The 25914-nt window shown below is 49.9% G+C and overlaps 1 protein-coding gene across 2 annotated transcripts in view; it reads right to left on the bottom strand.

The window, feature by feature from the left end:
- LOC140393987 (potassium voltage-gated channel subfamily A member 2-like) overlaps positions 1-24892 on the bottom strand; it is a 135770-nt gene extending 110878 nt beyond the window's left edge. For both annotated transcript variants that reach the window (XM_072480713.1, XM_072480712.1), the window contains exon 1: positions 24549-24892. The gene's annotated coding sequence lies outside the window, so the exon portion shown is untranslated. The remainder of the gene's footprint in view (positions 1-24548) is intronic.
- Between the last annotated feature and the right edge of the window lie 1022 nt (positions 24893-25914).

The raw sequence follows: 25914 nt of genomic DNA, 5'->3' as shown, positions 1-25914 counted from the left end.
TTGTAAACCCTTACCACCATGCGAAGCATCACCCCGCCGGGTTCATTTTTAACAAGGGGTGAATGTGGTAGTATGCATTAGGGGTCATGTGGGACTGTGAAGCCGTGATGTCATTGGCTGACAGATCCCGGGTCCTGGTTGGACGTTGACCTCTAGCTCCACCCTGAAGGCGGAGTATAAGTACCAGGAGTCCTCCCCCGCAGGCAGTCTACTACTGAACTGCGGGGGAACAGTCACACTTAATAAAGCCTCATCGACTTCACTCTATTCGTCTCTCGGAGTCTTTGTGCGCTACAGGGGGTTTATGGATCAGATGTGGGGAGCGGACCCATGGCGGTTTGCAAGGCCGCAGGCCAGGGAATTTTCTTTCTTCTCCCATGTACACAAAGCCTACTCCCGGATAGATTTCTTTGTTCTGGGTAGGGCACTCATCCAGAGGGTGGAGGGGACGGAGTATTCGGCTATAGCCGTTTCGGACCTTGCCCCGCACTGGGTGGAACTGGAGCTGGGAGAGGAGAGGGACCAACGCCCGTTGTGGAGGCTGGATGTGGGACTGCTGGCGGACGAGGTGGTGTGTGGGAAGGTGAGGGGGTGTATCGAAAGGTACTTGGAGGCCAACGACAATGGGGAGGTGCGGGTGGGGGTGGTATGGGAGGCGTTGAAGGCGGTGATCAGGGGAGAGCTAATTTCCATTCGGGCTCATCGGGACAAGACAGAGGGTATGGAAAGGGAGAGTTTAATGGGGGAGATTTTGAGAGTGGACAGGAGATACGCAGAGGCCCCGGAGGAAAGATTACTTGGGGAAAGACGACGGCTCCAGACGGAGTTTGACCTGTTGACCACAGGGAAGGCGGAGGCACAGTGGAGGAAAGCGCACGGGGCGACCTACGAGTATGGGGAAAAGGCTAGTCGGATGCTGGCACACCAGCTCCGTAAGAGGATGGCAGCGAGGGAAATAGGGGGAGTCAAAGATGGAAGGGGAGCCACGGTTCGGAGTGCGACAAAAATAAACGAGGTATTTAAGGCCTTTTATGAAAAGCTGTACAGATCCCAGCCCCCAGCGGGGGAAGAGGGGATGAGACGATTCCTAGATCAGCTGAGATTCCCGAGGGTGGAGGAGCAAGAGGTGGCTGGTTTGGGGGCACCAATTGGGTTGGAGGAGCTGAGCAAGGGTTTGGGGAGCATGCAGGCGGGGAAGGCCCCGGGACCGGACGGATTCCCGGTGGAGTTCTACAGGAAGTACGCAGATCTGTTGGCCCCGCTACTGGTGAGGACCTTTAATAAGGCAAGAGAGGAGGGGACCCTGCCCCCGACAATGTCAGAAACAACAATTTCTTTGATCCTAAAGCAGGACTAGGACCCACTGCAATGTGGATCGTACAGGCCGCTCTCGCTCCTCAATGTGGATGCAAAGTTGCTGGCAAAAGTGCTGGCCACGAGGATCGAGGACTGTGTCCCGGGGGTTATCGACGAGGACCAGACGGGATTTGTAAAGGGCAGGCAACTAAACACCAATGTGCGGCGGCTCTTAAACGTGATAATGATGCCATCGGAGGAGGGAGAGGCGGAGATAGTAGCAGCTATGGACGCGGAGAAGGCCTTTGACCGAGTAGAGTGGGAGCACCTCTGGGAGGTGCTGCGTAGGTTTGGGTTCGGGGTAGGGTTTATCAATTGGGTTAAGCTCCTTTACAGAGCCCCGATGGCGAGTGTAGTGACGAACCGGCGGAGGTCGGAGTCCTTTCGACTGTACCGAGGGACGAGGCAGGGGTGCCCCTGTCCCCCCTGTTGTTCGCATTGGCGATCGGACCATTGGCCATGTCATTGAGGGAGTCTAATAAATGGAGGGGGGTGGTCCGAGGGGGAGAAGAGCATCGGGTGGCGCTATCTGCGGATGACCTGTTGCTGTACGTGGCGGATCCAGTGGAGGGGATGGTGGAGGTCATGCAGACTCTAAGAGAGTTTGGGGAGTTTTCGGGCTATAAGCTCAATGTAGGGAAGAGTGAGCTCTTTGTATTACAGGCGGGGGACCAAGAAAGAGGGATAGGGGACCTACCGCTGAGGAGGGCGGAGGGGAACTTTCGATATCTGGGGATCCAGATAGCCAGGATTTGGGGGACCCTACATAAACTGAATCTGACGAGGTTGGTGGAGCAAATGGAGGAGGATTTCAAAAGATGGGACATGTTACCGCTCTTGCTGGCGGGTAGAGTGCAGTCGGTCAAAATGGTGGTCCTTCCGACGTTTCTGTTTGTGTTTCAGTGCCTTCCCATCGTGATCATTAAGGCCTTTTTTAAGAGAGTAGGCAGGAGTATTATGGGGTTTGTGTGGGCGAATAAGACCCCGAGAGTAAGGAGAGGGTCCCTGGAACGCAGTAGGGACCAAGGAGGGTTGGCGCTGCCAAACCTGGGGAGCTACTACTGGGCAGCAAATGTGGCGATGATCCGCAAGTGGGTTATGGAGGGAGAGGGGGCGGCATGGAAGAGGATGGAGATGGCGTCTTGTACAGGAACGAGCCTGGGGGCGTTGGTGTCGGCACCGCTGCCGCTCTCGCCGACAAAGTATACCACGAGCCCGGTGGCAACGCTAAGGATCTGGGGCCAGTGGAGACGGCACCGGGGTGTAATGGGAGCATCGGTGTGGTCCCCGATCAGGGGTAACCACCAGTTTGTCCCGGGGAAGATGGATGGGGGGTTCCAGAGCTGGCATCGGGCGGGGATTGGAAGAATGGGGGACCTGTTCATCGACGGGACGTTTGCGAGCCTAGGGGCACTGGAGGAGAAGTTCGAGTTACCCCCGGGAAATGCCTTTAGATATATGCAGGTGAGGGCTTTTGTGAGGCGACAGGTGAGGGAATTCCCGTTGCTCCCGGCACAAGAAGTTCAAGATAGGGTGATCTCGGGTGTATGGGTCGGGGAGGGCAAGGTGTCGGAAATACACCAGGAGTTGAAAGAGGGGGAAGCGCTGGTAGAAGAGTTGAAGGGTAAATGGGGGGAGGAGCTGGAGGAGGAGATCGAGGAAGGTCTGTGGGCTGATGCCCTAGGTAGGGTTAATTCCTCCTCCTCGTGTGCCAGGCTCAGCCTGATACAATTGAAGGTGGTCCACAGAGCGCACTTGACGGGGGCGAGGTTGAGTAGGTTCTTTGGGGTGGAGGACAGATGTGGAAAGTGCTCAGGGAGCCCGGCGAACCATGTCCATATGTTTTGGTCATGCCCGGCACTGGAGGGGTTCTGGAGAGGAGTGGCGGGAGCAATATCTCAGGTGGTGAAAGTCCGGGTCAAGCCAAGCTGGGGGCTAGCAATATTTGGAGTAGTGGACGAACCGGGAGTGCAGGAGGCGAAAGAGGCCGGCATTCTGGCCTTTGCGTCCCTAGTAGCCCAGCGAAGGATCTTGCTAATGTGGAAGGAGGCGAAGCCCCCCAGCCTGGAGGCCTGGATAAATGATATGGCTGGGTTCATAAAGTTGGAGAGGATTAAGTTCGCCTTGAGAGGGTCTGCGCAGGGGTTCTACAGGCGGTGGCAACCGTTCCTAGACTATCTCGCGGAGCGTTAGAGGAAGATCGGTCAGCAGCAGCAGCAACCTTGGCGGTGGTGGTGGGGGGGGGGGGGGGGGGGGACACGTCCTGGGGGGGGGGGGGAGGGGGGGGAGGGGGACGTCCTGGGAGGGGGGGCAGGGAAAGGGGAGACTGCCTGGGAGGGTGGATGAGCAAGAGATAACATGAAGGGTTGGGGAAACTGGCACGTACGGGTGAGGGCCAGTGTACAAAGCTGTGTAAATATATCATTTTGCCATGTATATATCTTGCTCTGCGCGATTTCTCATTTTTTTTGGTTACGAGGGGTGGGGGTTATTGTTTGTAAGGGAGAAAAATTGTGTTAAAAAACTTTAATAAATATATTTTTTTTTAAAAAGAAAAGGGCCTGCGAAATCTGCATGTAAGCGTGCCCAAGGCCGCCCTGGCCATTCCCAGTGATGTAGGGGCGCGGCCGGCGGAAGCTTCTGATGCTCCTGACAAATGGAGCAGTTTTGGGCCACCTTCTCAATGTCGGTGTCGAGGCCTGGCCACCAGACATAACTCCGGGCCAACATTTTCATCTTGGTCACACCTGGATGCCCATTGTGCAAATCTCTTAGTATCAGCTCCTGGCCTTTTTCCGGGACAATCACACGCGTCCCCCACAAGAGGATGCCGTCTTCCACGCTGAATTCTGACAGCTTGGAGGAAAATGCCCGCAACTCGCCTGGGTGCTGTCTATGCTGCCCACCATACAGGACTATGTGCCGAACCTTTGACAGGAATGGCTCCGTCTGGGTCCACTCACGGATCTGTGATGCCGTGACAGGCAAGGTGTCCATAAAATTTAGGGTTGCAACCACCTCACCGGTCATGGGGGTCGACATGGGGCCGGTCGATAAAGGCAATCGGCTCAGTGCGTCGGCATTTGCTATCTGCGTACCTGGTTTGTGCTCCAGAGAATACTCGTATGCAGCAAGTAACAAAGCCCAGCGCTGGATCCGTCCGGAGGCAATGGGCGGTATTGGCTTATCCTCTCTGAAAAGTCCCAGCAGAGGCTTATGATCAGTCACGATAGTGAAGTGGCGGCCATACACGTACTGGCGGAAGCGTTTCACCGCAAAAACCACTGCCAAGCCCTCCTTCACGATCTGCGCGTACTTTTTCTCCGCTGCAGTCAATGTGCGGGAGGCGAAAGCTAGCGGTCGCTCGGCCCCGTTCTCCATCTTGTGGGACAGGACGGCCCCAATACCATACGGGGATGCATCACATGTGACGAGCAAAGGCTTTCCAGGATCATAGTGGGTTAGTAACCCAGACGACGACAATTGTTGCTTTACCCGCCGGAAAGCGGTTTCTTGCGGCTGACCCCAAATCCAGGTGTGATTTTTCTTTAGCAGAAGGTGCAAAGGGGCTAGCGTAGTTGCCAGATTGGGGAGGAACTTCCCGTAATAGTTTACGAGACTGAGAAAAGAACAAAGATGCGAAGTGTCAGTCGGGGCGGGGGCCTGTTGAATTGCACGCACATTCTCTGCAACGGGGTGCAAACCTTCGCGGTCCACCCGATAACCTAGGTAGACTACTTCCTTTGCCTGAAATACGCACTTTGTGCGACGTAAACGGACTCCAGCCTCCGAAAGGCGTCGAAGGACAGCCTCCAGATTTTCCAAATGTTCCTGCTCCGACGTCCCTGTAATCAAAACGTCACCTAAGTAGACAGCAACACGTGGTAAACCTCTCAAAATGCCCTCCATAACACGTTGAAAAATTGCGCAGGCAGAGGATACTCCAAAGGGCAACCGTGTATATTCATACAGGCCCCGGTGTGTATTAATCGTTACATATGGTCGGGAGGCAGGGTCCAGCTCCAACTGCAGGTAGGCGTGACTCATATCTAATTTTGTGAATGAGAGTCCACCTGCAAGCTTCGCGTAGAAATCCTCTATGCGAGGCATTGGATATCGGTCGAGTCGGGAAGCCGTATTCACTGTAAGTTTATAGTCGCCACACAAGCAAACTGTGGCATCTGGCTTCATTACAGGAACAATTGGTGCTGCCCAGTCAGCAAAGCGGACGGGCCTGATAATACCCAAACTCTCCAAATGAGTGAGCTGCCCTTCTACCTTCTCGAGCAAGGCGTAAGGCACTGGGCGCGCCCGGAAATAGCGCGGCGTGGCTCCTGGTTTGACTTGGATACGGGCTACGGCCCCTTTTATTTTCCCTAAACCAGGCTGGAATACATCTGGGTATCGTCCTAGCACCTCAGTCAACCCTTCAGAAACTGTTTGGAGGATGTGCTGCCATTGCAACCGCAAATGGCGCAACCAGTCCCGACCCAACAGGCTGGGCCCATGGCCGCGCACCACGATAAGTGGAAAACGCCCCTCCTGGCGTCCATAAACAACAGGGGTCATTGTAGTTCCTGCAATGTCCAGTGATTCCCCCGTGTAGGTGGCCAACCTGGCCTGTGAGTCGGTTAATGTAAGGGTCTGTATACCCTGCTTGATGCGGTCGAATGTCCTCTGGGCGATCACGGAGACCGCTGCACCAGTGTCCAACTCCATCTCAAGCGGGTGGCCATTGACCCGTACTGTCACCTTAATGGGGGCCACACGGGGAGCTGCTACACAATGCAACTGCAAGCAGTCGTCCTCCGTCTCCACGTCCTCAGGAGTAGTCACCGCAGGTTCATCCACATGGAAGGTACGGCCCCTGGGCTGGTCCCAGTTACGGCCCCTGGGCTGGTCCCAGTTTCGGTCGGAACGACGGCGCCTCTGGCGCCCCCAGGACCGCCGTCTGCGACGGGGTCGGCGCCTACAAGTCTGACACGGACATGGCTCCTCATCCATTGGTTCTGGAGAAGTCTCCCTTTGGGGAGGAATGTCCGACGGCCACTGGCATCGGTCCGGATGTTGCCTCGCCCAAGGTACCGCAGGAGTGCGGAGGGACGTTTTCGGACAGAAGGGATTGCGCCCCAAGGCATGCACTTCCATTCCCTGTAGCTCCTGCACTCCTCGTTCTGCGCTCTCTCGGGACAATACTATTTGAATGGCCTGTTGAAAAGTCAATGTTGGCTCAGCTAACAACTTTCTCTGGGTGGCCGCATTGTTAATACCGCAAACCAAACGGTCGCGTAACATTTCTGACAAGGTCTCACCATAGTCACAGTACTCCGCAATCCTGCGTAGCCTGGATAGAAAATCGGCAAGGGATTCTCCAGGGGTCCTCTCAGCGGTATTAAACCGGTAACGCTGGACTATCGTGGACGGGGTTGGGTTAAAATGTTGCCCCACTTTATTCACAAGTTCATCAAACGTTTTGGTGTCCGGCGCAGCTGGGTACGTAAGGCTCCTAATCACCCCAAACGTATGCGGGCTGCAGGCGGTGAGCAATATGACCACCTGGCGCTCGTTTTCGGTGATATTGTTTGCCCGGAAATAGTAACGCATCCGTTGTGTGTACTGGTTCCAGCTTTCCAGCGCAGCATCAAAAACATCCAAACATCCGTACAGAGGCATGGTATAATAGAAAACAACTTCCAACCTGTATCCAACAAAAATCCAGGGAGGTGGCTTCAGCAGTGTAGACAGCTATTCACTTTAACCCTCGTCGCCAGTTTTGTGAGGGTCACGAAGAATCCAGCACGAGTTTTAAGGATACAAAGTAATAACATTTATTTAAAATAACATATATATATATATATATATATATATATAACAGCAGCAGCAACTTCCCTTGCTGCACACTCCTTCCTGCTGGTTCCTAAACTGACCAGCTTTATTTATACTGGGAGTTTACGAATGGTTTCTCCGCCCCCCTCATTGGGGAAGCTCATACTCCCACAGGATTGTGGGATTGTCATTAGTCCCCAGCCAATGGTAAGTGGGCAGGTTATAACACTACGCCAACACAATGGTGTTCAGAAGTGGTTACAAATGGTCCCAAAGCCAAATGGCTCCAAAAGAATTTGTGTGAATTTAACTCAACTAAATACATCAGTGAGATCCAGCCAATGGTCACAGTGGACGAGAGCCTCGCCAAACTAGCCAAAAGTATGTTACTTACCAAACTGAATGTGAACAGTGGATATTGGCAGCTGCCACCGGACAATGAATACAGATTGCTGACCACATTTATAATTTCATTGGGTCATTATTGTGACAATAGACTGCCATTTAGAATTGCATCTGCAACATAACTGAGCATCAAAGATTCCTCAGGGTGATCAATCAGGTAGGTAAATTCCTACCAAATTTACAGAGGTGAATCAACCTTTGAGACAGCTGTTGCAACAGAGTCAATATGGTGTTGCAATGTGGATCAGCGAAATGCTTTTGAAAAGATAAACAGCTTTTAATCTCCTCTGAAATTTTGCCACATTACGACTAATGACCATAGTATCAGCATTTATTCCATCTGCAGGGCTGCGGGGAGGTGGGGGTGCGATGCAGGGTGTCAGCAAATGTTGACTAGTTTACTCTGCCTCAAGGTCATTATCAGAAACAGAAAAATAGATGTGTCATAATTCAGAAAGAGGCAATGGCAGCAACACGGGAGCATGACGAGATTGCGGTTCAAAATTGAAAGTGATCATAAGCCACTAGTCACTCTTCCGAACTGAAAGAAATTTGCAAAGATGCGGCCCAGAATAGAGCTGTTCAGATGAAGATTAATGAGACAGGGCTCCATGTTTAAAATAACAATGAAAGCAGACACATTGTCAAGGATACCATCCGAAGGAACCAAACAAAAAGATTTACACTTCACCAAAGACGTGGAAGCATATACATCCCTAATTACTCAACACTTACCAACCGCTGCAAAATAATTGCAGGAAATAAAACAAGCCCAGCAGCAAGATGGCAAATGTCTCCGGATAGGAGAATGCTATCCGGAAGGACGGCCAGACTATATCCCCAGGAATCCATTATTGTGCCAATACTTTGAACAGCGAAGCACCTCAGTCATGATGATTTACTAGTCTTCAGTGAGACAATAATCATACCGCGAGCACTTTGGATTGATATTCTTCAAAGACTTCACCAAGGTCACTTAGGGAGAGGAAATATCATGTGCAAGAGCAGCAATTAGTCTGGTTGCCAGACTTTACTTGTTCTAGAGAATAAATGGAAGTGTGCAGTAAACAGCCAAGAGCAAATGGACCACGATCACCTTTTACCTTTCCATCAAAGCCATCTAAATGCCTGAGAATGGATTTATTTGCTTTTAAGGCAAAACGTTTCTTATTGTCACTGATTACTACTCAAGGTGGATTGAACTGAACAGATTGCACAGAACCATGATGAAAACAGTCATTCAACCACTGAGGAAAATGTATGCAACACATGGCATTCCGGACGGCGCAGTATCTGACAATGGATCACAATTTTGCCGAGTTATTCCAAAATTTTACAAAGGAATACAGATTTGTTCAGGTAACCGGTTCACCTTATTAATGTCAAACAAATGAGAGGTGTACAAACCATCAAAGACTGACCGAAGAAGAACAAAGACCTCAACCTAGCTCTTCCAAGTTACCAAACCTCACACCGCAAAATGGTTTCTCACCATCTGAGAGGAAAGGGATTGAGAATAGAACTTCCATCTCTGACACAGAAACTTAAACCCAATATCATCACAAACAACCACGAGAGGGTAAAGCAGTGTGAAGAAGAACAAAGAAAGAAACAGGCTGGTAACTTTACCACAGGCCCGGAGGACGGGAGTTACCAGTACTGAAACACAGGGAGAGAGTACGGGTACGAGACCAACAGAGAGAAAAACTCCACAACTGACATTGAGACAGACAAAGGAAACATGAGGATAAACTACAGCACCTTAATATCCTTGGAAAGAAAGCCAATGGAAACTGGGGCTTACGACTCAGATCCTGAGAGAAAGAAGAAAACAAAGCTCGACAGTCACCCAGCGACACTCGCAGCAACAGACAGGAGAGTACAGAAAACCCTCGGCCTCAGAAAGAGATCAGAACAAGTTCAGGGAGCAAGATCATTGCACCTCAGAGACTAACCCTGTGATTTCTGAGACTTTAGGGGGAGATACAGGAGGATGTAAATGTGAGAGGGATGTAGACTGTGGGGGGGGGGGGATGGGGTGTAGGGTGAAGCATTAACATTAGAAACATACATGATGCTGATTTAATAATAATGTAACATCACATGATTGAGTAACAGAGGTCTGGAGGGAGGAGAAGTTCCAATTGCCTGCAGAGTTCCCAATTTTCCACGTCGTATATATAAATGATCTGAAGTATATATAAATAATCAGGAGGAAAATGTGGATGGTCTGATTAGTGAGTTTGCAGATGACATAAAGATAGGCGGAGTTGCTGATAGTGCCGAGGATTGTCAGAGGATACAACAGGATACAAATCGATTGGAGACTTGGGCACAGAAATGGCACATGGAGTTTAAACAGGACAAATGCGAGGTGATACATTTTGGAGGATCAAATCTAGGTATGAATTATACTGTAAATGGCAGAACGCTTAGGAACATTAACACACAGAGGGATCTGAGCATGCAGGTCCACAGTTCCTAAAAGTAGCAACACAAGTGTAGATCGAATCAGGCCAGGACCTACTCAGTTAATGGTATGGCGTTGGGGAGAGTTATAGAACAAAGAGATCTAGGAGTACAGGTTCATAGCTCCTTGAAGGTGGAGTCGCAGGTGGACAGGGTGGTGAAGAAGGCATTCGGCATGCTTGGTTTCATTGGTCGGAACATTGAATACAGGAGTTGGGACATCTTGTTGAAGTTGTACAAGACATTGGTACGGCCACACTTGGAATACTGTGTGCAGTTCTGGTCTCCCTATTATAGAAAGGATATTATTAAACTAGAAAGAGTGCAGAAAAGATTTACTAGGATGTTACCGGGACTTGATGGTTCGAGTTATAAGAAGAGGCTGGATAGACTGGGACTTTTTTCCCTGGAGCGTAGGAGGCTTAGGGGTGATCTTATAGAGGTCTGTAAAATAATGAGGGGCATAGATAAGGTAGATAGTCAACATCTTTTCCCAAAGGTAGGGGAGTCTAAAACTAGAGGGCGTAGGTTTAAGGTGAGAGGGGAGAGATTCAGAAGGGCCCAGAGGGGCAATTTCTTCACTCAGAGGGTAGTGAGTGTCTGGAATGTGCTGCCAGAGGTAGTAGTAGAGGCGGGTACAATTGTGTCTTTTAAAAAGCATTTAGATCGTTACATGGGTAAGATGGGTATAGAGGGTTATGGGCCAAGTGCGAGCAACTGGGACTAGCTTAATGGTAAAAACTGGGCGGCATGGACTGGTTGGGCCGAAGGGCCTGTTTCCATGCTGTAAACTTCTATGATTCTAAGTGGCCAGGGTGATTAAGAAGGCAGATGGCATCCTTGCCTTCATCAGCCGAGGCATTGCGTACAAGAGTTAGGAAATCACGTTGCAGTTATAGAAAACCTTGGCCGCATTTGGAGTATTGCGTGGAGTTCTGGTCACCACATTATCAGAAAGACATGGAAGCATTGCAGTGAGTGCAAAGAAGGTTCACCAGGATGTTGCCTGGTCTCGAGGGTGTTGAATAAACTAGGATTGCTTTCACTGGAAAGCCAGAGGCTGAGGGGAGACCTGATAGAGGCCTAAAAAATTATGAGAGGCATAGACAGGGTGGATAGTCAGAGGCTTTTTCCAAGGGTGGACGTGCCAGTTACAAGGAGGCACAGGTTCAAGGTGAGAGAAGGAAAATTTAAGGGAGATGTGCAGGATACGTTTTTCATGCAGAGAGTGGGGGGTGCCTGGAATGCACCGCCAGAAGATATGGTGGAAGCAGGTACATTAGCAACATTTAAGAAACATCTGGATGGGTACATGAATAGGGAGGAAATAGAAGGTTACGGACCAAGTAAGGGCAGAAGGTTTTTTTTTAGTTAGGGCATCATGATCGGTACAGGCTTGGAGGGCTGAAGGGCCTGTTCCTATGCTGTACTTTTCTTTGTTCTTTGTTCTTTATAATAGCTGCAAATAAAGAGAACACAGAACATAGAAATTAGAAAATAAGAGCAGGAATAGGCCATTTGGTGCTTCGAGCCTACTCCACGATTCAATATCAACATGGCTGATCCTCTATCTCAACGACATATTCCCATGCTCTCCCCATTCTCCTGGATGCCTTTAAAGTCCACAAATCTACCTTCAATGCATTCGGTAACTTGGCCTCCACAGCTTTCTGGGATAGAGAATTCCACAGGATCACCACCCTCTGAGTGAAGAAATTTCTCCTCAGCTCAGTCCTTAATGGCCCATCCCGTATGCTGAGACTGTGACCTCTTCTTCTGGACCCTTCAGTCAGAGGAAGCAACACCCAGTCTATCCAGCCCTGTCACAGCTTTATACGTTTCAATGAGATCCCCTCTCATTCTTCCAAACTCCAGTGACTACAGACTCAGTCAATCCAATTTCTCCTCATATGACAATCCTTCCATCCCAGCAATCAGTCTGGTGAACCTTCGCTGCACTCCTCGATGGCAAGTATATCCTCTCTTAGATAAGGAGACTAAACCTGCACACAAGACACCAGGTGTGGTCTCACCAAGACTCGATACAGCTGCAGTAAGTCGCCCTTGCTCCTGTACTCAAGTCCTATTGCAATGAAGGCCAACATACTATTTGCCTTCCACATTGCTTGCTGTCCCTGCAACTTGCTTTCAGTGACTGGTGTACAAGGACACCAAATGTGGAAATGTAGGTCCACATTTCCCAATCTATCACTATTTAAATAACACTCTGCCATTCTGTTTCTCCATCTGAAGTGGATAACTTCACATTTATCCATCTTATACTGCATTTGTCATCTGTTTGCCCATTCGCTCAACTTGTCCAAATCATCTTAAAGTCTCTTAACATCCTCCTCACCACTTACATACCCACCAAACCTGGAAATATTACATTTAGTTCCCTCATCCAAATTATTGATGCATATTGTGAATAGCTGGGGCTCAGGCACTAATGCCTGCAGGGCCCCGCTAGTCACCGCCTGCCACTTTGAAAAATACCCATTTATTCCAATCTCGTCTCCGGTCTGCTAACCAATTCTCAATCCATGCCAATATATTGATCTCCCGACTTGGTGGTATTAGTAGAGTAGGAGGTATACCGAGCCATGAGTTTACAATTGTGGTTGAGTACAATACTCTGCTGCTGATGGCCCTCAGTGCCTGATAGATGCTGTGGTGTGGAGGGGAGGGGAGGGGGGGGGGGTAGTATTTGGTAATAAGCAGGATGTTTCCTTGCCCATGTTTGACCTGATGTCATGAGATGTCATAGTGTCCAGAGTCAATGTGAGGACTCCCAGCGAAACTCCCTCCCAACTTTATACCACTATGCTGCCATCTCTGCTGGGTCTGTCCTGCCAGTGGGAGAGGACATACCCAGAGATGGTGATAGCAATGTCTAGGATATTATCTGTAAGATATGATTCTGTGAGTATGACTGTGTCACGCTGTTTCTTAACTAGTCTGTGAGTCAGCTCTTCCAATATTGACGCAAGTCCCCAGATGTAAGTAAAGAGGACTCTGCAAGGTCAACTGCCTCCACCAATCAGAGTACACTTGCCAACCAATCAGCACTCTCTTTTCATGCAGAAAGGTGGTTCCCTTTCCTTTTGCATAATTTTTGCAAACTGTCCTGATGGGTACAAGATGGAAAGCTTCCACAGCATGTCTCTTTTTTCAGTAATACTCAAGTTCGGTAACATCAAGTGACTCTTTGAATTTAAGTTCCACCAAATGCCATAGTAGGGTCTGAACCTGTCCCCAGAGCGTTAGCTTGGGTCTCTGGATTACTAATCCAGTGACATTACCATTATATCACTGCTTCCCCAACCATGGACAAAAGAGCTGAATTCCATGGGTGAGGTGAGAGTGACTGCCCTTGACATCAAGGCATAATTTGACCGAGTACGGCATCAAGGAGCCCTCGCAAAACTGGAGTCAACTGGAATCAGGGGGGAAACTCTCCGCTGGTTGGAGTCTTACCTAGCACAAAGGAAGATGGTTGTGGTGGTTGAGGTCAATCATCTCAGCTCCAGGACATTGCTGCAGGAGTTCCTGAGGAACAGCCCAAGGCCCAACCATCTACAGTTGCTTATTTCCATTATAATGTCAGAAGTGGGGATCACTTATGACTGCACAATGTTCAGCACCATTCGCAACTCCTCAGATAGCGAAGCAGTCCATGTCCAAATGCAGCAAGACTTGGACGACATTCAAGTTTGGGCTGAGAAGTGGCAAGTTACATTTGCACCACACAGGTGTCAGGCAATGACCATCTCCAACAAGAGGGAATCTAAGCATCACCACTTGACATTCAATGGGATTACCATCACTGAATCCCCCATTATCAACATCCTGGGGTTTCCAATGACCAGGAATGGAACTGGACCAGCCATATAAATACTGTGGCTACAAGAGTAGGTTAGAGGATGGGACAGGGTGCGCAGCACGATAGCACACTGATTACCACCGCTGCCTCACAGTACCAGGGGCCAGGATTCAATTCTGGCCTTGCGTGACTGTCTGTGGAGGTTGTAAATTCTCCCCGTGTCTGCATGGGTTTCCTCTGGGTGCTCCAGATTTCCTCCCACAGTCCAAAGGTATGTTGGTTAGGTAAATTTCCCCTTAGTTTCCCAAGATGTGCAGGTTATGTTATAGGGATAGGGCGGAGGAGTGGACCCTGGTGTTCGTTCAGAGGGTCAGTGCAAAATCAATGGGCTGAATGGCCTCCTTCTGCACTGTAGGGATTCTATGAATTCTTTAGAGAGTGACTTGCCTCCTGATTCCCCAAAGCCTGTCCACCATCTACAAGACTCAAGTCAGGAATATGATGGAATACTCCCCACTTGCATGGAAGAGTGCAGCTCCAAAACCATTCAAGAAGCTCAACACCATCCAGGACAAAGAGCCCCACTTGATTGGCACCCTATCCTGTACCTGAAACAGTCAATCCCTCTGCCACCAACGCAGAGTGGCAGCCATGTGTACCATGCACTGCAGGGACTCACCAAGGTTCCTTCAAGAGCACCTTCCAAACCCATGACCACTACTACCTAGAAGGACAAGAGCAGCAGGTACCTGGGAACACCACCACCTTGAGGTTCCCCTCCAAATCACTCACCATCCTGACTTGAAAATATATTGCCGTTCCTTCACTGTTGCTGGGTCAAAATCCTGAAACTCCCTCCCTAACAGCACTGTGGGTGCACCTACACCACATGGACTGCAGCAGTTCAAGAAGGTCACAATTCCATAAGTTTTACAGTACTTTTGGACAGGGATGAGGGTAACCCTCGCGTTAAGGTGCTAAACTGGGGAAAGGCAAATTACGATAACATCAGACAGGAATTGAAAAATCTGGATTGGGTGCGGCTGTTGGAGGGTAAATCAATTTTGGACATGTGGGAGTCCTTCAAGCGACAGTTGATTAGGATTCAGGAAAGTCACGTTCCTAAGTGAACCAAGGATATATATGGGAAGTTCAGGAAGCCTTGGATAACAAGGGGCATTGTGAATTTCATCAAAAAGAAAAATGAGGCTTTTGTACGGTCTAGAAGGGTGGAGACAGTCAAAGCCCTTGAGGAGTATAAAGAAAGTAGGAAGGTACTTCCGCAGGAAATTAAGAGGGCTAGGAAGAGTCATCAAAAGTCCTTGACAAGTAGGATTAAGGTGAATCACAAAGCTTTTTATTCATATGTAAACAGCAAGAGGGTGGCCAGGGAAAGGATTGGACCACTTAAGGTCAGTGGGGAGAATCTATGTGTTGCGCCAGAGGAAATGGGTAAGGTACTAAATGAGTACTTTGCATCAGTGTTCACCAAAGGGACTTTATGGAAGATGATTCTTGGATCAGGTGTGTGGACAGTCTGGGCCATGTTGATATCGTAAAGGAGGAGGTATTGGACATTAAGGTAGATAAGTCTCCTGCGCCAGATGGGATTTACCCCAGAATTCTGAGGGAAGCAAGGGAGGAAATTGCTGGGGCCTCGACTGACATCTTTGTATCCTCATTGGTTGTAGGTGATATCCCAGAGGACTGGAGAATAGCTAATGTAGTACTACTGTTTAAGAAAGGTCGCAGGGATAATCCAGGAAACTATAGGCCGGTGAGCCTCATGTCGGTTGTAGGTAAATTATTGGAGAGAATTCTCAGGGACAGGATTTATACCCATTTGGAAACAAATGGACTCATAAGCGAGAGCGTGGTTTTGTGAAGGGGAGGTCGTGTCTCACTAACTTGATTGAGTTTTTTGAGGAGGTGACAAAGATGATTGATGAGGGGAGGGCGTTGGATGTTGTTTACATGGACTTCAGTAAAGCCTTTGACAAGGTGCCTCATGGCAGACTGGTACAAAAGGTGAAATCACACGGGATCAGAGGTGAAGTGGTAAGATGGATACAGAACTGGCTCGGTCACAGAAGGCAAAGGGTAGCAGTCGAAGGGTGTTGTTATGAATGGGAGGTTGTGACTAGTGGTGTTCCACAGGGATCTGTGCTGGGGCCTCTGTTGTTTGCAGTATACATAAACAATTTAGAGGAAAATGTAGATGGTCTGATTAGTAAGTTCGCGGATGACACCAAGGTTGGTGGCGTGTCAGAGGATACAGCAGGACATAAATAGATTGGAGACTTGGGCAGAGAAATGGCAAATGGTGTTTGATCCAGACAAATGTGAGGTAATGCATTGTGGTGGGTCTAACATGGAGGTTCACTCAGGAACGTGACTTTCCTGAATCCTAATCAACTGTCGCTTGAAGGACTCCCACATGTCCAAAATTGATTTACCCTCCAACAGCCGCACCCAATCCAGATTTTTCAATTCCTGTCTGATAGAACATAGAACAAAGAACGATACAGCGCAGTACAGGCCCTTTGGCCCACGATGTTGCACCGAAACAAAAGCCATCTAACCTACACTATGCCATTATCATCCATATGCTTATCCAATAAACTTTTAAATGCTCTCAATGTTGGCGAGTTCACTACTGTTGCAGGTAGGGCATTCCACGGCCTCACCACTCTTTGCGTAAAGAACCTACCTCTGACCTCTGTCCTATATCTATTACCCCTCAGTTTAAAGCTATGTCCCCTCGTGCTAGCCATTTCCATCCGCGGGAGAAGGCTCTCACTGTCCACCCTATCTAACCCCCTGATCATTTTGTATGCCTCTATTAAGTCTCCTCTTAACCTTCTTCTCTCCAACGAAAACAACCTCAAGTCCATCAGCCTTTCCTCATAAGATTTTCCCTCCATACCAGGCAACATCCTGGTGAATCTCCTCTGCACCCGCTCCAAATCCTCCACGTCCTTCCTATAAAGCGGTGACCAGAACTGTACGCAATACTCCAAATGCGGCCGTACCAGAGTTTTGTACAGCTGCAACATGACCTCATGACTCCGGAACTCAATCCCTCTACCAATAAAGGCCAACACTCCATAGGCCTTCTTCACAACCCTATCAACCTGGGTGGCAACTTTCAGGGATCTATGTACATGGACACCGAGATCCCTCTGCTCATCCACACTTCCAAGCACTTTACCATCAGCCAAATATTCCGCATTCCTGTTATTCCTTCCAAAGTGAATCACCTCACACTTCTCTACATTAAACTCCATTTGCCACCTCTCAGCCCAGCTCTGCAGCTTATCTATGTCCCTCTGTAACGCAAATTTACTCACCCACCCTTCTGCGCCTTCCTCTAGGTCATTGATAAAAATGACAAACAGCAACGGCCCCAGAACAGATCCTTGTGGTACGCCACTTGTAACTGAACTCCATTCTGAACATTTCCCATCAACCACCACCCTCTGTCTTATTCAGCTAGCCAATTTCTGATCCACATCTCTAAATCACCCTCAATCCCCAGCCTCCGTATTTTCTGCAATAGCCTACCGTGGGGAACCTTATCAAACGCTTTACTGAAATCCATATACACCACATCAACTGCTCTACCCTCGTCTACCTGTTCAGTCACCTTCTCAAAGAACTCGATAAGTTTTGTGAGGCATGACCTACCCTTCACAAAGCCATGCTGACTATCCCTGATCATATTATTCCTATCTAGATGATTATAAATCTTGTCTCTTATAATCCCCTCCAAGACTTTACCCACGACAGACGTGAGGCTCACCGGTCTATACTTGCCGGGGTTGTCTCTGCTCCCCTTTTTGAACAAAGGGACCACATTTGCTATCCTCCAGTCCTCTGGCACTATTCCTGTAGCCAATGATGACATAAAAATCAAAGCCAAAGGCCCAGCAATCTCTTCCCTGGCCTCCCAGAGAATCCTAGGATAAATCCCATCAGGCCCCGGGGACTTATCTATTTTCAGCCTGTCCAGAATTGCCAACACCTCTTCCCTACGTACCTCAATGCCATCTATTCTAATAGCCTGGGTCTCAGCATTCTCCTCCACAACATTATCTTTTTCCTGAGTGAATACTGACAAAAAATATTCATTTAGTATCTCGCCTATCTCTTCAGACTCCACACACAACTTCCCATCCCTGTCCTTGACTGGTCCTACTCTTACCCTAGTCATTCGCTTGTTCCTGACATACCTATAGAAAGCTTTTGGGTTTTCCTTGATCCTACCTGCCAAATACTTCTCATGTCCCCTCCTTGCTCGTCTTAGCTCTCTCTTTAGATCCTTCCTCGCTACCTTGTAACTATCCATCGCCCCAACTGAAACTTCTCACCTCATCTTCACATAGGCCTCCTTCTTCCTCTTAACAAGAGATTCCACTTCTCTGGTAAACCACGGTTCCCTCGCTCTACGCCTTCCTCCCTGCCTGACCGGTACGTACTTATCAAGAACACGCAGTAGCTGTTCCTTGAACAAGCTCCACTTATCCAGTATGCCCAACACTTGCAGCCTACTTCTCCAACCTATCCCCCCCAAGTCACGTCTAATGGCATCATAATTGCCCTTTCCCCAGCTATAACTCTTGCCCTGCGGGGTATACTTATCCCTTTCCATCACTAACGTAAACGTCACCGAATTGTGGTCACTGTCCCCAAAGTGCTCTCCTACCTCCAAATCCAACACCTGGCCTGGTTCATTACCCAAAACCAAATCCAACGTGGCCTCGCCTCTTGTTGGCCTGTCAACATATTGTGTCAGGAAACCCTCCTGCACACACTGTACAAAAAACGACCCATCTAATGTACTCGAACTATATCTTTTCAAGTCAATATGTGGAAAGTTAAAGTCTCCCATAATAACTACCCTGTTACTTTTGCTCTTATCCAGGATCATCCTCGCCATCCTTTCCTCTACATCCCTAGAACTATTTGGAGGCCTATAGAAAACTCCCAACAGGGTGACCTCTCCTTTCCTGTTTCTAACCTCAGCCCATACTACCTCGGAAGATGAGACCCCATCTAGCATCCTCTCCGCCACCGTAATACTGCTCTTGACTAGCAGCGCCACACCTCCCCCTCTTTTGCCTCCTTCTCTGAGCTTACTAAAACACCTAAACCCCAGAACCTGCAACATCCATTCCTGTCCCTGCTCTATCCATGTCTCCGAAATGGCCACAACATCGAAGTCCCAGGTACCAACCCATGCTGCCAGTTCCCCTACCTTATTTCGTATACTCCTGGCATTGAAGTAGGCACACTTCAAACCACCTACCTGAACACTGGCCCCCTCCTGCGACGTCAAATTTGTGCTCCTGACCTCTATGCTCTCATTCTCCCGTACCCTAAAACTACAATCCAGGTTCCCATGCCCCTGCTGCATTAGTTTAAACCCCCCCAAAGAGCACTAACAAATCTCCCCCCCCAGGATATTTGTGCCCCTCAGGTTCAGATGTAGGCCATCCTGTCTGTAGAGGTCCCACCTTCCCCAGAAAGAGCCCCAGTTATCCAGAAATCTGAATCCCTCCCGCCTGCACCATCCCTGTAGCCACGTGTTTAATTGCTCTCTCTCCCTATTCCTCATCTCATTATCACGTGGCACGGGCAACAACCCAGAGATAACAACTCTGTTTGTTCTAGTTCTGAGCTTCCATCCTAGCTCCCTGAAAGCCTGCCTGACATCCTTATCCCCTTTCCTACCTATGTCGTTAGTGCCAATGTGGACCACGACTTGGGGCTGCTCCCCCTCCCCCCTAAGGACCCGGAAAACACGATCCGAGACATCACGTACCCTTGCACCTGGGAGGCAACATACCAAACGTGAATCTCTCTCGCTCCCACAAAATCTCCTATCTGTGCCCCTGACTATCGAGTCCCCAATTACTAATGCTCTGCTCCTCTCCCCCCTTCCCTTCTGAGCAACAGGGACAGACTCCGTGCCAGAGGCCCGTACCCCATGGCTTACCCCTGGTAAGTCGTCCCCCCCACAAGTATCCAAAGCGGTATACTTGTTTCTCAGGGGAACGACCGCAAGGGATCCCTGCACTGACTGCTTCTTCCCAGTCCCTCTTACAGTTATCCATCTATCTCCAATCTTTGGTGTAACTAATTCCCTGAAGCTGCTATCTATGACCCCCTCTGCCTCCCGAATGATCCGAAGTTCTTCCAACTCCAGCTCCAGTTCCCTAACTCGGTCTTGGAGGAGCTGGAGATGGCTGCACTTCCTGCAGGTAAAATCAGCAGGGACACTAACGGCATCCCTCACCTCAAACATCCTGCAGGAGGAACATTGCACTGCAGGAGGAACATTGCACCCTGATGTTATCGTAATTTGCCTTTCCCCAGTTTAGCACCTTAATGCGAGGGTTACCCTCATCCCTGTCCAAAAGTACTGTAAAACTTATGGAATTGTGACCTTCTTGAACTGCTGCAGTCCATGTGGTGTAGGTGCACCCACAGTGCTGTTAGGGAGGGAGTTTCAGGATTTTGACCCAGCATACCGTAAATGGCAAATTCTTAGGAATATAGAAAGTCAGAGAGATCTGGGCGTGCCGGTCCACAGATCTTTGAAAGTCGCAACACAAGTGGACAAGGTAGTCAAGAAAGCATCTGGAATGCTCGCCTTCATTGGACGGGGCATTGAGTATAAAAACTGGCAAGTCATGCTACAGTTGTAAAGAACCTTGGTAAGGCTGCAATTGGAATATTGCTCACAATTCTGGTCACCACACTACCAGAAGAATGTGGAGGCTTTGGAGAGGGTCCAGTGGAGGTTTACCAGGATGTTGCCTGATCTGGAGAGTGTTAGCTATGCAGAGATGCTGAATAGACTTGGACTGTTTTCACTAGAACAACAGAGGTTGAGGGGTGACCTGATAGAGGTCTACAAGATTATGAGGGGCATGGATAGAGTGGATGGGCAGGCACTCTTTCCCAGGGTGGAGGGGTCAGTCACCAGGGGGCATAGGTCTAAGGTCCGTGGGGCAAAGTTTAGAGGAGATGTGCGAAGCAGGTTTTTTACGCAGAGGATGGTGAGTGCCTGGAACACGCTGCCAGGGGAGGTTGTGGAAGCAGATACATTAACGGCATTCAAAAGGCGTCTCGACAAATACATGGACAGGATGGGTATAGAGGGAGACGGCACTAGGAAGTGCTGAGGGTTTTGGGCAAGGTTGGTATCATGACCGGTACAGGCTTGGAGGGCTGAAGGGCCTGTTTCTGTGCTGTTGTTCTTTGTTCTAAGGTGGCTCACCACCACCTTCTCAAGGGCAATTAGAGATGGGCAACAAATGCTGGTCTAGACAGCGACACCCACATCCTGTAAAATAATTTTTAAAAATAAAAATCAACATTTCTGATGGGTGAGAATGAGAAATGCTGCCCTTTAGTTTGGGAAGCTGAGAAATATAAAGTGTTCACTAAAGAACCTTGGCTGCTACAACAGCAAATATTTCAGGTCAGATATTATATAGTGGGGGCTCTGAAGTTAGTGTACCGATTGAATGTTCGGTAAAGATTCAGTGTGGGATAATGTAAACTGTAGTGTGAGTGAGAAAAGGTTATGTACGGGGTGACCTTGTTGGCTTGAAACAAATGCTGAAAGGGAATCTCTCAGATTAAATTGGTGGATGTCAGTCATCAACTGTCATTTTCACAAAATGAAGAGAATGAATGAAGAAATAGTTAAGGATCCTCGAGAAGAGACGCCTCACAATGTCAGACTTTGTTCAGAATATGGAAGCTTTTGATTTAATTTGTTTTGAAATTTAGGCTGTGCATCTTAGCTGATTTTTATTTAGAGGAGAGAATGTGCTCACTGTGTTTGTACACAGGTGAGAATTCACTGAGAATTTGCTGCCCTATAAACGGATATTGATTTAGTCTGGTTTCTGGGTGAGAAGGCGGCTGCTTGTTATGTGTAATTCTGTGAATAAATAGAATGTGTAGAAATTGTTTCCACTTCCATCCTTCACCAACTGGCTTTCTAGAAAAGAACATAGGGGAGGGTGAAGGACAAAGGGATATAGGGACCACGAAGGAGGGAGAGAGAGAGAGATTAGAGAACAGATCGATGAGATACGCATTCATAGAAAGCAGAGAACGTGAAGGAGGGGGATGGAGAGGTGAAAGGAGAGGGAGGAATGAGAAAGGATGAGAAGTCAGAGATAGGGGAGGATTAAGGAGAGAGGGATAGAAACATAGAAACATTGAAAATAGGAGCAGGAGGAGGTCATTTGGCCCTTCAAGCTCATTCTGCCATTCATTATGATCATGGCTGATCATCCAACACAATAGCCGAATCCGGCCCCCAAACCCCACATATCCTTTGATCCCCTTCACCCCAAGTGCTATATCTAGCTGCATCTTGAAAATATCCCGTTTTCCGAGGTTGCATGCCCCCGCCGGCAGCGGAATTCTCCATTCCCGCAGCCGGCCAATGGATTTCCCACTATGGGCCACCCCACGCCGTCGGGTGCGCTGCCGACGGGGCGGAAGATCCCACCCACAGAGAATCCCACAGATAATGTTTTGGCCTCAACTACTTTCTGTGGTAGCGAATTCCACAGACTCACCACTCTCTGGGTGGAGAAATTTCTCCTCATCTCTGTCCTAAATGGTCAACCCATTTCATTAAGTTGTGATACTTGGTTCCGCACACCCTCAACATCGGGAATATTCTTTCCTGCATCTGCGCTGTCTCGGCCTGAAAGAATTTTATAGGTTTCTATGAGATAGAGGATGAAGAGGTGAGGGATGAAGGGATTGTCAACGGGAGTGGGAAGGAGCGATTGTCAAGGGTGGAGGGATGGATGGAGGATGAAAGAGAGAGGAATGGAGAGAAAAAGATAAAGGGAGGGTGAAGGGGCGAGGGATGGAGAGAGAGGGTGAGGGAGAGAGGGATAGAGGGATAGTGAAGGGGAAAGGGATAGGGGATGGATGGAGGGATGGTAAAGGGGTGAGAGATGGAGTGAGGGATTCAGTGAGGGTGAAGGATAAGGGGTGGAATGAGGGTGAAGGAGAGAGGTATTGAGGGAAGGTGAAGGGGAGAGGGATTGAGGGAGGGTGAGGGTGAGGATGGAGGGAGGTTGAGGGGTGGAGTGAGGGATGGAGGGAAGGTGAGTGATAGAGGGAGAGAGAGGGGAGGTGGAAGGAGGGAGGGTGATGAGGGGAGGGGTGAAGGAAAGGCAAGACAGTGAGTGATAGAGAGGATGAGAGTTGATGGAGGGTGGTTGAGAGGGTGAGAGATGAGGGATGAGGGGTTGATGGGGTACAGGGTGAGAGATGGAGGGAGGGTGATAGAGGGAGGATGATGGAGGGAGCATGATGGGGAGGGTAAGGGATGGGAAAAGGGTGTCGGGAGGGTGATGGGAGGAGGGTGTGTGGGTGATGGATGGAGGGTGAAGGGGAAGGTAGGGTGAGGGATGAATGATGGAGGAAGGGTGATGGAGGGAGGGAAGGTGATGGGGGAGTGAAGGTGATGGAGGGTGGGGGTTATGGAGCAATGGTGAGGTGGGAGGGCGAGAGGGAGGGAGGGATGGAGGGTGGGTGAGGGGGTTGAGGAGGGAGGGATGGGAAGAGGGTGAGGAGGTGATGGAGGGAAGGTGTTGGAGGGAGGGTGCGGGTGATGGAGGGATGGTGAGGGAGTCAGGGAGGGAGAGTGAGGGGGTTATGGAGGGAGGGATGGAGAGAGGGTGAGGGGGTGACAGAGGGAGGTTAAGGAATGAGGTGGTGAGGGATAGAGAGAGTGATGGAGGGAGGGTGAGGGATGAGGTAGTGAGGGATAGAGGGAGAGTGGTGGAGGTAGGGTGAGGGATGGAAGGAGAGTGAGGGATGGAGGGAGGGTGATGGAGGGAGGATGAGGGGTGAGAGAGGGAGGGTGAGGGATGGAGCGAGGGTGAGGGGTGAGGGAGGGAGGGTGAGGGATGGAGGGAGAATGAGGGATGGAGCGAGGGTGATGGAGGGAAGGTGAGGGGTGATAGAGGGAGGGCGAGGGATGGAGGGTGAGGGGTTGATGGGGTAAGAGGTGAGGGATGGAGTGAGGGTGAGGGGTGAGGAAGGGAGGGAGGGTGATGGAGGGAGGGTGAGGGATGGAGGAATGGGGTGAGGAATGGAGGGTGAGGGAGGGAGGGTGAGGGGTGATGGAATGAGGGTGAGGGAGGGAGGGTGAGGGGTAAGGGAGGGTGAGGGAGAGAAGGTGAGGGATGGTGAGGGAGGGTGAGGGGGTGATGGGTGAGGGAAAGTGAGGGAGGGTGAAGGGTGAGGGAGGGAGGGAGAGTGAGTGAGGGGGTGAGGGAGTGTGAGGGGGAGAGTGAGGGAGGGAGGGTGAGGGGTGAGGGAGGGAGAGTGAGGGAGAGAGGGCGAGGGATGGAGGGAAGGTGAGGGAGGGAGAGTGAGTGAGGGGGTGAGCGGGGTGAGGGAGTGTGAGGGGGAGAGTGCGGGAGGGAGTGTGAGGGATGGAGGGAAGGTGAGGGAGGGAGGTGAGGCTGGCTGGGGAATCCCTCTCTCTCTGTTTCTGTGTTGATGGGGACTTTGCTGTGAGGATGGGCTCTGCGCTGTTGCCCTCTTTCTGCTCCCAGCCGCTATAAATAGCAGCTGCCGACTGCCTGTCTGGGGAGAAAACAAAACACTTGTTTACCTCGGTTGGTGCAGAGTGACCTTGGGAAGCGATCCGCGGTTCCCCGGAATGCAGGATCCGCCCTCTGCAGAATGATGCTGGGGCCGGGAGCTGGCTGATATCACACACACTTCCCCAGCAAACTTCCCAGTGCAATCCTCTAGCTGCTGCCAAGCCGCTGTCCGGGGCTCCAGGCGGCCGCACCATCTATCCTCAACATCGCAGCCTGGTGAGGGCACAGCCCTTTACCTGGGTACCAGCGACAGCTTTCAGCTGGTACCGCCTCCCGTCACAAGGGCTGCTCAATATGTGGCCTCTGCAACGAGACAAGAGCGAAGAAGCACAATGTTAACTCCACAGACAGCTCACTCTCTGGCAATCCCCATCTGTCTCCTCTTCTCTCGATCGCTGACTATTCAGCCTCAATGTCTCCCATTCTCTTCACTCCAGATCTGCGTGTGCTTTTCTGCTCTTTTAGTCTCTGTACCTGTGAATCTCATCAACTGCTGTCCCACCTGCATTACACAAGCCCCCTGACAATATCCTGTTCCTGTTGATGCAGAAATCCTTACCAAACTTCTCTGCAGCCTGGAAGAAAAACAGTGCTGGAAATTCTCAACAAGGTGCCACAGTGGTTAGCACTGCTGCCTCACAGCACCAGGGACCCAGGTCCAATTCTGGTTTTGGATGATGTGTGGAGTTCTCCCCGTGTCTGCGTGGGTTTCCTCCGGGTGCTCCAATTTCGCCCCACAGTCCAAAGATGTGCAGGTTAGGTGGACTAGCCATGCTAAAATTGTCCCTCAGTGTCCAGAGATTTGCAGGTCAGATGGTGTTCTGGGGATAGGGTGGGGAGCGGGCCGAGGTAGGGTGCTCTTTCAGAGGGTTGGTGCAAACCCAATGGGCCGAATGGCCTCCTTCTGCACTGTAGGGAATCAATTGATTCAGATCTGACAGCAACTGTGCAGAAACACAGTTAATGGGCTGGATTCTATCTAACGGACCTTGGGGATCCCCCATGACAAGACCAAATGGTGTCTCAAGCCTACACTTACCAGGAGCCTGACTATTGGAGGGCTGTTTCCAGGGGCACCTTCCTAATTGGCCAGGTCCTAGCACAATGATCCAATTAGGAGCAGCACACTGCTGGTCTAACTAGAGGTCTGGATGCTCTGGGCCTCAGCAGCTCCATTGGGAGAAGTGGACACTATTGATGCAGGTCAGAGACCACAAGGGCCCCTCAGCAGCAAGGCTCCATCAGAAGGGTAATCACTAAATTAATATGTACGAGGTACATTGGCGAGACCATGCAGACGCTGCGACAACGAATGAACGGACATCGCGCAACAATCACCAGGCAGGAATGTTCCCTTCCAGTCGGCGAACACTT

This window comes from Scyliorhinus torazame, chromosome 17, assembly GCF_047496885.1.
Source record: "Scyliorhinus torazame isolate Kashiwa2021f chromosome 17, sScyTor2.1, whole genome shotgun sequence".
Lineage (NCBI taxonomy): Eukaryota > Metazoa > Chordata > Chondrichthyes > Carcharhiniformes > Scyliorhinidae > Scyliorhinus > Scyliorhinus torazame.
This window is presented reverse-complemented; position numbering and strand designations above follow the sequence as displayed.